This window comes from Xenopus tropicalis, chromosome 3, assembly GCF_000004195.4.
Source record: "Xenopus tropicalis strain Nigerian chromosome 3, UCB_Xtro_10.0, whole genome shotgun sequence".
NCBI classification, from domain to species: Eukaryota; Metazoa; Chordata; class Amphibia; order Anura; family Pipidae; genus Xenopus; species Xenopus tropicalis.
In genome coordinates, this window is record NC_030679.2 from 112,944,302 (window position 1) to 112,956,615 (window position 12,314).

The 12,314-nt window shown below is 39.5% G+C and overlaps 1 protein-coding gene across 3 annotated transcripts in view; it reads left to right on the top strand.

Moving 5' to 3' along the window:
- mctp2 (multiple C2 domains, transmembrane 2) overlaps positions 1 to 12,314 on the top strand; it is an 88,833-nt gene that overhangs the window by 12,417 nt on the left and 64,102 nt on the right. Inside the window, exon 2 of one of the 3 annotated variants that reach the window (XM_031899237.1) lies at positions 2,541 to 2,605. The exons of the other annotated variants lie outside the window; for them this stretch is intronic. The gene's annotated coding sequence lies outside the window, so the exon portion shown is untranslated. The remainder of the gene's footprint in view (positions 1 to 2,540; positions 2,606 to 12,314) is intronic. 3 annotated transcript variants of the gene reach the window in all.

Sequence of the window (12,314 nt, forward strand, 5' to 3'; positions counted from 1 at the left end):
TTAACTCAATGGTTAACAACAATTTTTATTTAAAGGCTTCCTGGTACAACCATCCTTGTTAGTGCATTTAGGCCATCACAATTCCTTGTCTAAACCTGCTGTCATACGTGTTGCAATATCCTCCTTCCTTTTCTAGCCTGGCTCTCTGTCCTCAAGTGACAGCTTTAACTCTAATCTGCAATTGGAGCATTTCCCACTGCAGAAAAGGAAGTTGTTCTCTTTTATCTTCCAGTAAATGAATATTGTGTGGGAAATATGCAAGGCAATATAAGCCTAGGCATCAGTTACAGAGGCCAGAATTCATACTCATTCTATTACTCAATCTGTGGGCCAACTACATTGCTTAATACTCCATGCTTGCCTCCAGGTACTTGTGTTTTGTGTTTTTGCCCTAGCTTTCCTGTAAGCATCCTTTCCCAGATTTCTCTTACATTTACCATGTGAAACTATAATAAACAAATTGTAATACAACATTAATAGCAATGCTAAACCTAGGGGGTCATGTATTCTGCTCCTGACACAAGTGTGTGAAAGGCTAATCTTAAGCTGCAGGCATACCTTCAGTTCTCTCAATAGTGCCCTTAAGTCTCCGCATACTTCACCTGTTCAGAAGATCAGAAGCCAAACAGGAAAAAAAAAAACGCTGAGCAGGGTAGAGAAGATTCCCATAATGCAACGCTCCTACCCAGACTTGGCGACTTGGCACTGTAGGCGGCGCATGCGCACACAGCAGGAGCGTCTGGTTGCCATGGCAGACAGGAGAGCGAGAAGCGAGTGTAGGAGGATGAGTGACAGGTGAGCGGTGAACTCTGCAAAACTCGGGGGGGTTTGTGGCAGGTGAGCAGTGAACGGGGGGGGGGTGGCGGCGGCTATACAAAACTCTGGAAAACTCGGGGGGGTTTGTGGCAGGTGCGGGGAGCGGTGGAGGGTTTGTGGCAGGAGCGGGGAGGGGGGGTTTGTGAGCAAGTGCGGGGATCGGAGGGGGGCTGCCTTGTGCTTTTCAGCAATAGCCCATACAGACATGCTGGACAAGATGGCGGCGCCGTTCACTGAAACAAGTATGTAGGTTCTAGTATGTGTATCTCTGTAAATCTTTCATTAGGCAAGCCAGAAATATAGTGTTTTTACACAGCAATAGTAGTACTATTTAATAGTGTGCTTAATAGATTTTGACTTTCCTTGTCCTTTAATGCTCATCCACTTTGGATGTGTGCAAAGAGCAGTGGTAGTGAAAGGAAGGCAACCTTATCATTAACACTTGCCAAAGGGTAGGAGGTAAGTACAGGGCACCTGTGTGCCTGCTTGCACTCCCATGTTAGTCAAAGGCTGATGGCTATTCTGACAAAGGGCAAGGTGCAAAAGATTGCATTAGATCTTATGACATATAGATGAAGGAGGTAACATTGGGTCAATTGCTGGCAGTTCATGCCCTAAAAGCCTCCCATAGCTTGAGGGCAACTGTCTGTCTCTGACTGTAATTTGTTTACTGAGGTTTGACAGAATTCAGCAATGCCACCATCAGAAACCCAGTTTTTCCAAAGACCTCTGTACATGTACACATATAGACTTGGGGTCCCATCATTCTAATGGAAGCAGTGTAAAGAGTTGCAACTTGTGTTCAAGGGCTACTTACCCAAAACAACCAGTTAGGTATTTGTCTTCAAGCAGAGATCCAGTTAATTCTGCCGGCTGGCTAGTTATATATTTCTGGACCTGGTGCAACTTTTATTTTTTATTACATTACTCCAGTTTTGTTAAAGGAATCTAAAGTCAAAATTGAATTGGCGCACACTTACTCAGAAGGCTTCTCTGAGAATGTTTGCAACCCTAAGGTTAACTGAAGGCAGGCGATGACTGACAGCCTGACTCTCAAAGAGAGCAGCTAAGCCGAATGCCTGGTATTAGCAGTCTGACAATCACAACAAATAGTTATGCGTATAAATTGCAGAAGTCCTTTATATCAATTTATATAAGTTTATATACATTTTCTTTTTTGGGATTAGATTCCCTTTAAAGGAGAAGGAAAGGTGCAATTAAAGGTAAAGTAATCGCTTACCTTATATCCTGGGCTGGTGCTCCTGTGAGGAGAAAACCGCACCAGCCCGGGGTAGCTGCGAGACAGCAATCCTTTTCCTTCTTCTGTCTTTGCACTGCTTGCGTGTGTGCACTACAGTGAAAAGCCGAACTCTAACAAAAAAGTCAGCATTTTCACCCTTCTGCACTGTGGGTTCCCACCAGCCCTGGGTATAAGGTAAGCGATTACAATCACTAGGGGGTGCCTAACATTTTGGCACCCCCCAGTAATTGTATTTTAAGTATTTTTAGCTGTTTACACCAGTCTTTATGTATGTTGTATTTATAAACGCTGTTTCATCTTGCATTCATCCTGGCCTGTTCTACAGACTTTCTTGTTTATGCAGTTAATTAAGATCAGATTTTGTGCCTTTAAACAATGCTTTTTATTGTTCCTTTTTATGGTGCCACACTGTTACTTACTGTAGCAGCGAGTTACACGTCAGCAATATCCTTTATTTCCATAGTGTTCTTTGGACATGCTTTCTGGAGTACTGTAGAGTAGAGGCCTCCCTCCCCTGATGCCCCGCAGGTAAGTTTCATATAGGAGCGCTCGGTGGAAGGGGGTCGGAGGGTGTTGGGGGGGGGGGGGTGAAGGCGGCAGGGGCCATTGGGGGGTGCAGGGCCCACCGGGGCTTCTGCCTCAGGGGCCGACCCTGGCTGTTGTTATATATAGCAAGTGCATATACCCTTATTAACTTCCTGTTCTCCATGTTGGGGGAAAACCTGATTTGTTTAATTAGTAGGGCTTTTAAAATTATATGCTGTAAGTTGTAGTCTACAAAAACTGTCATTTTGCAGAGTTTATAGGCCATTCCATTTAGGCCAAACTATTAATGCAATCAAGTTTTTTCATAATCTCTTATAGTGTATTGTGCAAGCTAAACATGTATTGTAATGTTCCCACATGCTCTCTCCTGTGTAGTGTAATGATTTGTATGGGCATGATTAATTCTTCTGTAATTCAGTTGCTCATAAGTCGGGCATGTGAAGGCCAGTAGTCGGTTAATTATTTTACACTGGAAGATTTTCAATAGGTTTATTTCTGTTAAATGCAATCATCCCCAAATTATTTTACCTTTCCTTTGACCTTTCCTTACTCAAAACATAGACTGGCAGGTTAACTGAGGAGGAGGTAGAATTTGGTCTTAGTGCAAAGCTGCTGACTGTGCATGGTAATCAGCTTTACTGCATTAGCCTACAACTTCTAAAGGAAATAGCACTCTGTAGTCTTTGCCTCTGACCAGACCTGATAGGCAGTGCCTTGTAGCAAGACTTATTCACTTATAACAAATTCTACACTGAAATTATGTTCTCTGTGGTATTATTTGAAAGCACTAAAATTTAAACTTTTATATTTTTAATGTAAAGGACAGTGAAAAAAAATCTAATGGGGGTGCCACTCCCCATTGATAATTCTGGACCTCAGCTCCCCACTGTGCAAAGTGTGAAGCTGCTGCTTTATTTCATTTTATTGGTCAGGTGTAAGTGCAATACAGAACTTGGTTATTTTTGTACCATGCATAAGCACATGTTCATTTTTGGCACATAGGATCCCTGTGAAAAAGAAGGTTTATCGACACATGTCCTGTGAGTTTCTGAGCAGCCTATGCAGTATGTTAGGCTACCCCTTCCCCCCATTGTTTGGTAAGATTTCTCCCCAGGATGGTGCTCCTCTTAGGAAAAAATGCTCTGACCTGGGGGAAAATCTAACACTGTGCCACTTTGCCGTTTTGCTTATCATTCCCAGACAGAGATAAATTACACTCTCACAGTAGAGTAAAATCAGGAAGTTTTACTACACACTGCACATGCAAGCCCAAGGTGAGCGTGAATGGGAGGTAAGCTTGTATTGCCCCATAAGGTAGTTGCATACAAAATTAAATGTGATGAAAACTATTTTTTAAAGCCATGCCCCATTAAAGGGTATTCTAAATTTCAGTATCCTGAAACAGAAATATAATAAAGAACAAAATGCCAGTGTAGGATAATAGTAAAATAAGTGAACTGTTCAGTGGTCTACATTGTATGTTAGTATATATTGTTCCACCCTTATACTGTTTGTAAGCTCAGCTCTTCCTGCTGTAATGTAAATACACTTGCGTGTTAAGCACTGTATGACACAAGCAATTCCTTTCCATTAGCTATACCAAAAAATCCACTTGAAATGACTCACGTTTAAATGTTTAAATAGCTAATGTGTGTATGAACCTTACTGTGTATTCTACTTGATCTTTGTGGCTTAGCTGGCATGCAGCAATACTCACCAGTTCTATGTTTTATAAGTTAATGTGTCTTCTGTGTAAATACCTGTAGACTTTTATATGGGGTTTCCGTCTGAACCGTCTGTGAACCGTCTGTGGGTAACAATGCACTCTCTCGTCTGCCTCCCCTTGAGAGTGAGATGCATACCTGGCTAAAACAAAGCAAAGTCTGATGAAGTGGGTTAACAGCAAAACAAAATATATATATATATATAATATATCAAATTATCCGCACTCTCTTTAAACATCAAAATTCTTACTCACATGGTTGGGTGCCGCATATGGTTGTATTTAGATATCTCTCACCGAAAGTATTGGGCACCTATTTTCACATGCTAGGGTACACAGGTATTTAGATGTGATGTGATGCACTATTGTTTTTTTATCCTTGAGAAAGGTCCTAACAAGGACCGAAACGTTGGTTTTAACAATATATCTACAATAAAAAAATTTTGATGAAACATTGAAGGGTGTGCTGGCCACAGATGATTATTATATATATATATATATATATATATATATATATATATATATATACAGAAAAGAACAGAGCACACCCTAATAGTAATCAAATGCCCCAGGTGCTTGCAAAAACCATGTATATAGCAAGACAATGAGCCGCACACGCAGGGACTTTTTTAGAAAACAAAAAATTTCTTTAATGAAAACGATCCAACGTTTCGAGCACCAACTGTGCTCTTCCTCAGGGACAAACCTGAGGAAGAGCACAGTTGGTGCTCGAAACGTTGGATCGTTTTCATTAAAGAAATTTTTTGTTTTCTAAAAAAGTCCCTGCGTGTGCGGCTCATTGTCTTGCTATATATATATATATATATATAAAACAATCCAACTTGCGGTGCACTCAGTTTAAGTACAAAAGTATGGGTGCGTATTAAACTCCATTCACAGCGAGTCCTTCCATGTATACACAAATCTTCCAACCGAGTCGCACTCCAAATTCGTTAAAAAGAATCTTTTATTTGCACATATTTAAAAAGTTCCATATGGAATCATCCAACAGGGTAAATATGAATAGTAGTCAGACATACCACTTACGCGCAACGTTTCGGGAAACTTTGTACCCCCTTTCTCAAGCGCAACAGCGTGGCCATCTTACATATTTCAAAGCACATCAACTTGCCGTTCCATACTTAAGGAGAAGACGGAAGTGACGTAACGAGTCACCATGGAGACCAAACACATCAAAGCGTTCAGCCTACATGGAAGTCGATACACCAGTCCATCAGAAATGCTTATACATTAGCAAAATTAGTATAGAGTTTTTCTTAGTGACATATATATCATAAGGGAAAGGGCTTGGCAGTGTATATATATATATATATATATATATATATATATATATATATATATATATATATATATATATAGCAACCTCGATATTAGAAAAAGCTTGGAAAATAGCAAAACATCGTGCATAATTAACTAGGCAAAAAAGTCAAGTCAAAATTACAAAAACAGATGTAAATCAAAATCCCTATTTAACCCCTTAGGGGCAAGTGTATTCAGTCGATGTATCCATTCAACCTCGGTTCTTTTTAGAATAGAAACACGATCACCACCTCGTCTAGGAGGAGGGATATATTGTATAACACGAAATCTTAGATCTTCTGATGTATGTCCCATCTCAAGACAATGTCGAGAGACGGGCAAAGTAGTGTTACCTGTATTAACAGTTGATCTATGTTGGGAAAACCTATCCCGAACCTTTTGGGTGGTTTCACCAACATAGATCAAATCACATGGACACACTAACATGTACACTACAAAGTTAGTGTCACAAGTGTTGTGGTTACGGATTTTATAAACTTTCCCCGTAACAGGGTTCGTAAAATTGGTACCTACCAATACAAAACGACATTGAGCACAGCCTTTACATTTATACATGCCTTCTTTTGGCGGACCAAGAAAGGTGAACCTTTTTGGAGCAGGAGGGACCTCGGCACATACCAACTTACTGTCTATAGTACCCCCCCGACGAAAGGACATCATAGGTGGTTGTTGAAATGTTGAAATAGAAGGGTATGACTCTCTCAATAGATGCCAATGTTTATTCAAAACTGTCTGTATCTGATGGCTATGTGCATGATACTGTGAGACAAAAGTCACACGTTGTCCCACCCGATTCTTTTCATTTTGCTTGGGCCACTATAGTTTGACACTTTAGACAAACCTTCTTGTAGTACTTTTTTAGGGTAACCCCGGTCACCTAATTTCTTTTCCATTTTGTTTAGATCATCGTTCACAGTATCCTCATCATTTGCTATTCTGCACACCCGAGTAAATTGGCTAATAAGAACAGATTTTTTAACTGATGAGGGATGAAAACTATCATATCTAAGTAGTTGATTACGGTCAGTAGTCACCCCTTAACTTGATATATACACTTAAATTTATATATATATATATATATATATATATATATACATATACAGACACACATATGCAATACAATATCAAATCCTTATTTAATGCTGTATCACTATGAAATTAAAGCTCACAAATGAATTATCAAGGGAATGCTGATCTATTATAATTACAAGAACCCGGAGAGTACGCTTATTTGCAGTGAAACAGTGTAGATTTATTGAGACATCTTTTTTAGCACTACATGTTTCGGCTAAACAGCCTTCCTCAGGTGCAGGAATGCTGATCTACTTTATTCATAAACAGAACCTTTTGATTATGCACCTTGAATTATAAGTGGATTAAGTGCAGGCCCCTTGGAAATATAAATATATATTTGTGTGTGTGTGTGTCTGCGCTCACTGCTAAATTGTGCTAACCATACTATTCAGTGGCAGTTGTCTTCAATGCTGTTTTCCTAATACTTGCCCTTTAACCTATTGGTTGACTAGGGGACACATAGTTCCTAAGCGGTGGCAGAGACCTAATTTTCTACATTGTTTTATGAAATGCAATTTGGCTCTTAAAGTTACCACTTGTGCCTATTTGCCACCCCTGCCAAGCATCTAACTTTGCATTGTGGCAAAACCTAGAAGTCAGGCATCTGATTAAACCAGAAGAGAAATTATGTTTACACTTCTTTAAGAAAAAGGGCAACAAATTTGCTTCAGTAGCTTAACATAGTAACATAGTAAGTTGGGTTGAAAAAAGACATACGTCCATCAAGTTCAACCATAATGCCTATATATAACCTGCCTAACTACTAGTTGATCCAGAGGAAGGCAAAAAACCCCATCTGAAGCCTCTCTAATTTGCCGCAGAGGGGAAAAAATTCCTTCCTGACTCCAAGATGGCAATCGGACCAGTCCCTGAATCAACTAGTACTAAGAGCTATCTCCCATAACCCTGTATTCCCTCACTTGCTAAGAATCCATCCAGCCCCTTCTTAAAGTTATATAATGTATCAGCCAGCACGACTGATTCGGGGAGGGAATTCCAGAACTTCACAGCTCTCACTGTAAAAAATCCTTTCCGAATGTTTAAATGGAACCTCCCTTCTTCTAAATGAAGTGGGTGCTCTCGTGTCCGTTGGAAGGACCTACTGGTAAATAAAACATTAGAAAGGTTATTATATGATCCCTTTATATATTTATACATAGTTATCATGTCACCTCTTAAGCGCCTCTTCTCCAGTGTAAACAGACCCAACTTGGCCAGTCTTTCTTCATAACTGAGACTTTCCATACCCTTTACCAGCTTAGTTGCCCTTCTCTGGACCCTCTCTAACTCAATAATGTCCCGTTTGAGCACTGGAGACCAGAACTGAACAGCATATTCTAGATGGGCCCGTGAATCTATACCCCTTTTAATACAGCTCAAAACCTTGTTTGTCCTTGCAGCTGCTGCCTGGCATTGCTTGCTACAGCCAAGTTTATTATCTACAAGGACTCCAAGGTCCTTCTCCATTATGGATTTGCCTAGTGCAGTCCCATTAAGGGTATACGGGGCTTGCATATTTTTACATCCCAGGTGAATGACCTTACATTTATCCACATTAAATCTCATCTGCCACTTAGCTGCCCAGATTACCAGTTGGTCAAGATCCTGCTGCAGGGATGTCACATCCTGGATAGAATTGACTGGTCTGCAGAGTTTTGTGTCATCTGCAAACACTGATACATTACTCATAATACCCTCCCCTAAGTCATTTATGAACAAATTAAACAAAAGTGGACCCAGTACAGAACCCTGAGGGACCCCACTAAGCGTTACTGAATTACGCAGATTTGTACATCTGCCATGTCGGTTTCAGCAAAGGCAATAGGCACGCCATCCCTCCAGGCAGTTACTTGTTTGCAGTCATTTAAATGATCTGTGTGTCATGTATTAACTTCAAACTAGTTTTTAATTTTTGAGAGCGGTAAGAAAACAAGTTGGCTCTGGTGAATCTTCCTACATTATATAGTTGTGGTTTAAAATGAGGGTTTTAGTCCACAGTGACTAAGCATCATCATAGCATCAGGATTATGGTTTTTTGTGTCCTTTTTAACGACACATGGAGGATATTTGAGACATTTATATCAACTGGGGATAGAGTGAGGGTTCCGATGATAGCTGTGTTTATGGACCATGAAAATATCAGCTAGATTCAGGGACAAATTTATCATAGGTTGAACTGGGGAATCCAGCAGTAAAATGTATCGATATTAGATGAACTAGCTGAAAAGGGTCTCGGTAACAACTGAAAATTTCCACTATGACATAAACTTAACCTGTGTAAACAATATGAAGTATACAACCCCTGGTAAAATTAAACTGTTAACCAGTTAAGCAAGTGGACAGGTTCCCCCAGCAAACCATGTTTTGCGAATATCCTTTGGATGGAATCTAATGGGCTAAATTGCTTGATTTGAAGGTCTCATGGACATATCCTAGTCAGCCTGTGCATGGACGCATAAAGCCAGGTATGAGCAGCCTGTTTAGGGTGGAGACGGTTTTGTGCTTTTCTTATTATGCTGACTTCAGTTTTTCCCTTGCAAAACAAATACAAAGATTAGAAGTATATTGATCTGTGTCATAGTGTATAGTCACACAGTAGATTAGATTAAAAAAGGCCCATGTCCACCAAGTACAACATTTTATAAAAACTCCCCATCTGAATGCATCTCCAATTGGCCTTGGTGTCTTAGTAAATTAAGGATAGTGTTCTATACTACCTATATAGTTGGTAATTTTAGGGAGAAACTCAATGCTTCTGACATTCTCTCTTCACAGATGATACAGATGGCTGATTAAAGGTATCCCTGGAAATATTCAGTTGCTGCTGCTCTGCATCTAGTCTGAATAAAAGGCTGTCCCTGGTGAATCCATTACTGTCATTAAGAAAACAGTTTGTAACTAGAATATAATTTGACAGGTGCATTGTTAGAACATACTAAAACCAATAAGCAAGGGCAAATTTAGTTTAATGTAATACTTATTTAATGCAATTTGATATATACCCGCAGGCCCTAAGCTCCCAAAAGGTAGATTTTTAGACACATTACTCACAGCAAAGCTGGGATAGTTTCACTTCTTGCCATAAGTGGCCAAGATCTCAGTCGATTAACCTGACATCAGAGTATGCACTGTGGTTTAAGATGCTTGTTTAATAAGGATGCCAGAAAGTTTAGATTTACAGGAAGGCCTTCTCCATAAGATATTAAGTAAATAATTCTAATTTTTAAAAATAAGTTTCTTTTTTCTATGTAAAATTAAAACAGTACCTTGTAATAGACCCCTTACTAACATGATTAATCCTTATTGTAGGTAAAACAATCCTTTTGGGTTAATTTAATGGTCAAATTATATTTTAGTAGACTTAAGGTATTTATATCCAAATTATGGAAAGATAACTTATACAGAAACCCCCAGGTCCCAAGAATGTATAACAGATTCATTATCTGTACAATGCTGAGAAAGTTCCTTTAGATTGCAATTTCTTGTTTTTGCTAGGCCTTTACGAATTCTAATAACCTCTCCAGTGTATTGAGTGCTTTCCATATTCATTTTAGAATGATAAAGGCTTCAATAGTATTTTTTATGGTGTATTCAGTGGGACTTATATCTTCCTTACATATATTTATCTGTAAGCCTAAACAAACTTTGGCCCTGAAAAAAAACTGTAACAACTGTGACACAACTAACAGTTAATTAGACTGGCTGGGCAGGGTGCAAAGTGCAGTAAATGAATAAAAAGATCCTTGTTTATTGTATTTTGCCTCATGCTAGATGCCCAAGCTAGGGAGTGCCAGTGGGTGCAAGGATAAATGGATCACTGTTCTTACCCCCTACCTGTGGCTGGTGTGAAGTGTAGGGCTCTGTTGTGCCCATATCTCTGCATCCTGCGTCAGCAATGCAAGTGTTCTCTAACTGACCACTAAAGGGGTGTAATTTTGCTTTTGGAGCTGTAACAAATTAACACTCTGTGGCCACAGCAATTCTCCTTTAGATTTACAGATGCATATCATTTTGTAGCTGTAACTACACACATGAAACAAAAATCTTATGAAGTATAGAGGGCAAATAAAGCTTGACAAAGGTTTAGGCTACAGATTGTGTTTATGAGGATGGCTGTTACATTCCCAGGCAAGTACAGCAGTCCCTTTTATAAAGATGTAGTTTCTGCCTTATGTTTATCAGGGATTGTGCTTTAATATATAAAGCAGAATCCAGCTGTGATCAAAAGTACATGGCTGTACTAAAACATCCTACAATTACAATGGGCATTCAGAATGATCAAAAATTACGTATGAGGGTTGCAGATATGACTCAATTTTAGTTCACAGCCATTCTTGCCGATTCTTACTTTCTCCCTTTAAGAAATGTTTTTCAATGTTTCTCACTGACTTTAAAATGTTGGAACATGTTTATCTCCTCTGCCCCAGCTATTTCATTACAGATTGCTCTGCAGAGCCTGAGAGAGGATATGGTTGGCAGCTTGGCACTGGCAGCGCTGTTAATCACCCGTGGCTGCTTTTAGTTATATTAATACAGTGTGCTGTGTGCCCTAGAGATGGAGCAATGGAGAAAAATCTGTTTTTTGTTTTCGGAGCTGGCAAAATCACAGCATTTTCCTGCAGGAGAATGTTTTGAGAAATCCTGCCCAGTTGGCACTGAAATTGCTTTGTTCATTTGTTTCTGGTATTAATCTCTCAATTTAAACTGAGTTAAAAAAAGGTGGGAGGGAAAAGAATGGCATTTAATTTCCTGCATTCTCTAAGAAAAAAAAGCAATCTTGGCTTTTGGCTTCTCCTGAATTATATGTGTTACACAATGCCCTTGGTGGTGTTCGTGCTGTGGGGCTTGTGCGGGGTCTACACAGCATCTACATTCACTGTACTGTTCTTTATAGTACTGCTAGCCAGACCAGCACTTAGTAAACCATCAGGGACAGGGCATCTTCTCTAGAATAAGGACACATGGGTAATTTCCTGGCAGCCATCAAAAAGGAACATGATGGTTTTAGTGAGTAAGTAGGTCAGTTTGACTTTCTTTTATATAGGGTTTTTTTGGGGGGGAGGGGCTTGTGGTTGATTTGATGGTTAAAAAGGTGACCTACAATGGCTGACTGTTTTATTCCAGTGCAAGCCAAAACTGGCCTTTTTGATGTTACAGCATACCCCTTATTTAACATCAGATCAACGAATAATGTTGTGGTGATATTTTTTGCATCAAATTGAATCTGAAAGAAAAGCCTTATTCTATTTCCTAATTCTGATAAGCTGATTATAGCAGTATACTGAAAGGCCCTCTGTATAAACTAACCCCTCCCTTCCCCTCCAGTTGAAACCTTTTTTTGGCATTGAAATGATCTCATTTAACAGAGCTCATTACAACAGAGAGCGATTATAAGCATACTGATTATTTGTTTCAGCCTCTTTAAATTGCAGCTGACTTTCCCTTAATGTAAGGGATAGTAAAATCTGATCTGTAAACTACACAAAAGATTTGCCTCTGACATGAAAGGTAACTGGGCATGCTGTGTCAACATCTAAAAGATAGTGGTCGTTT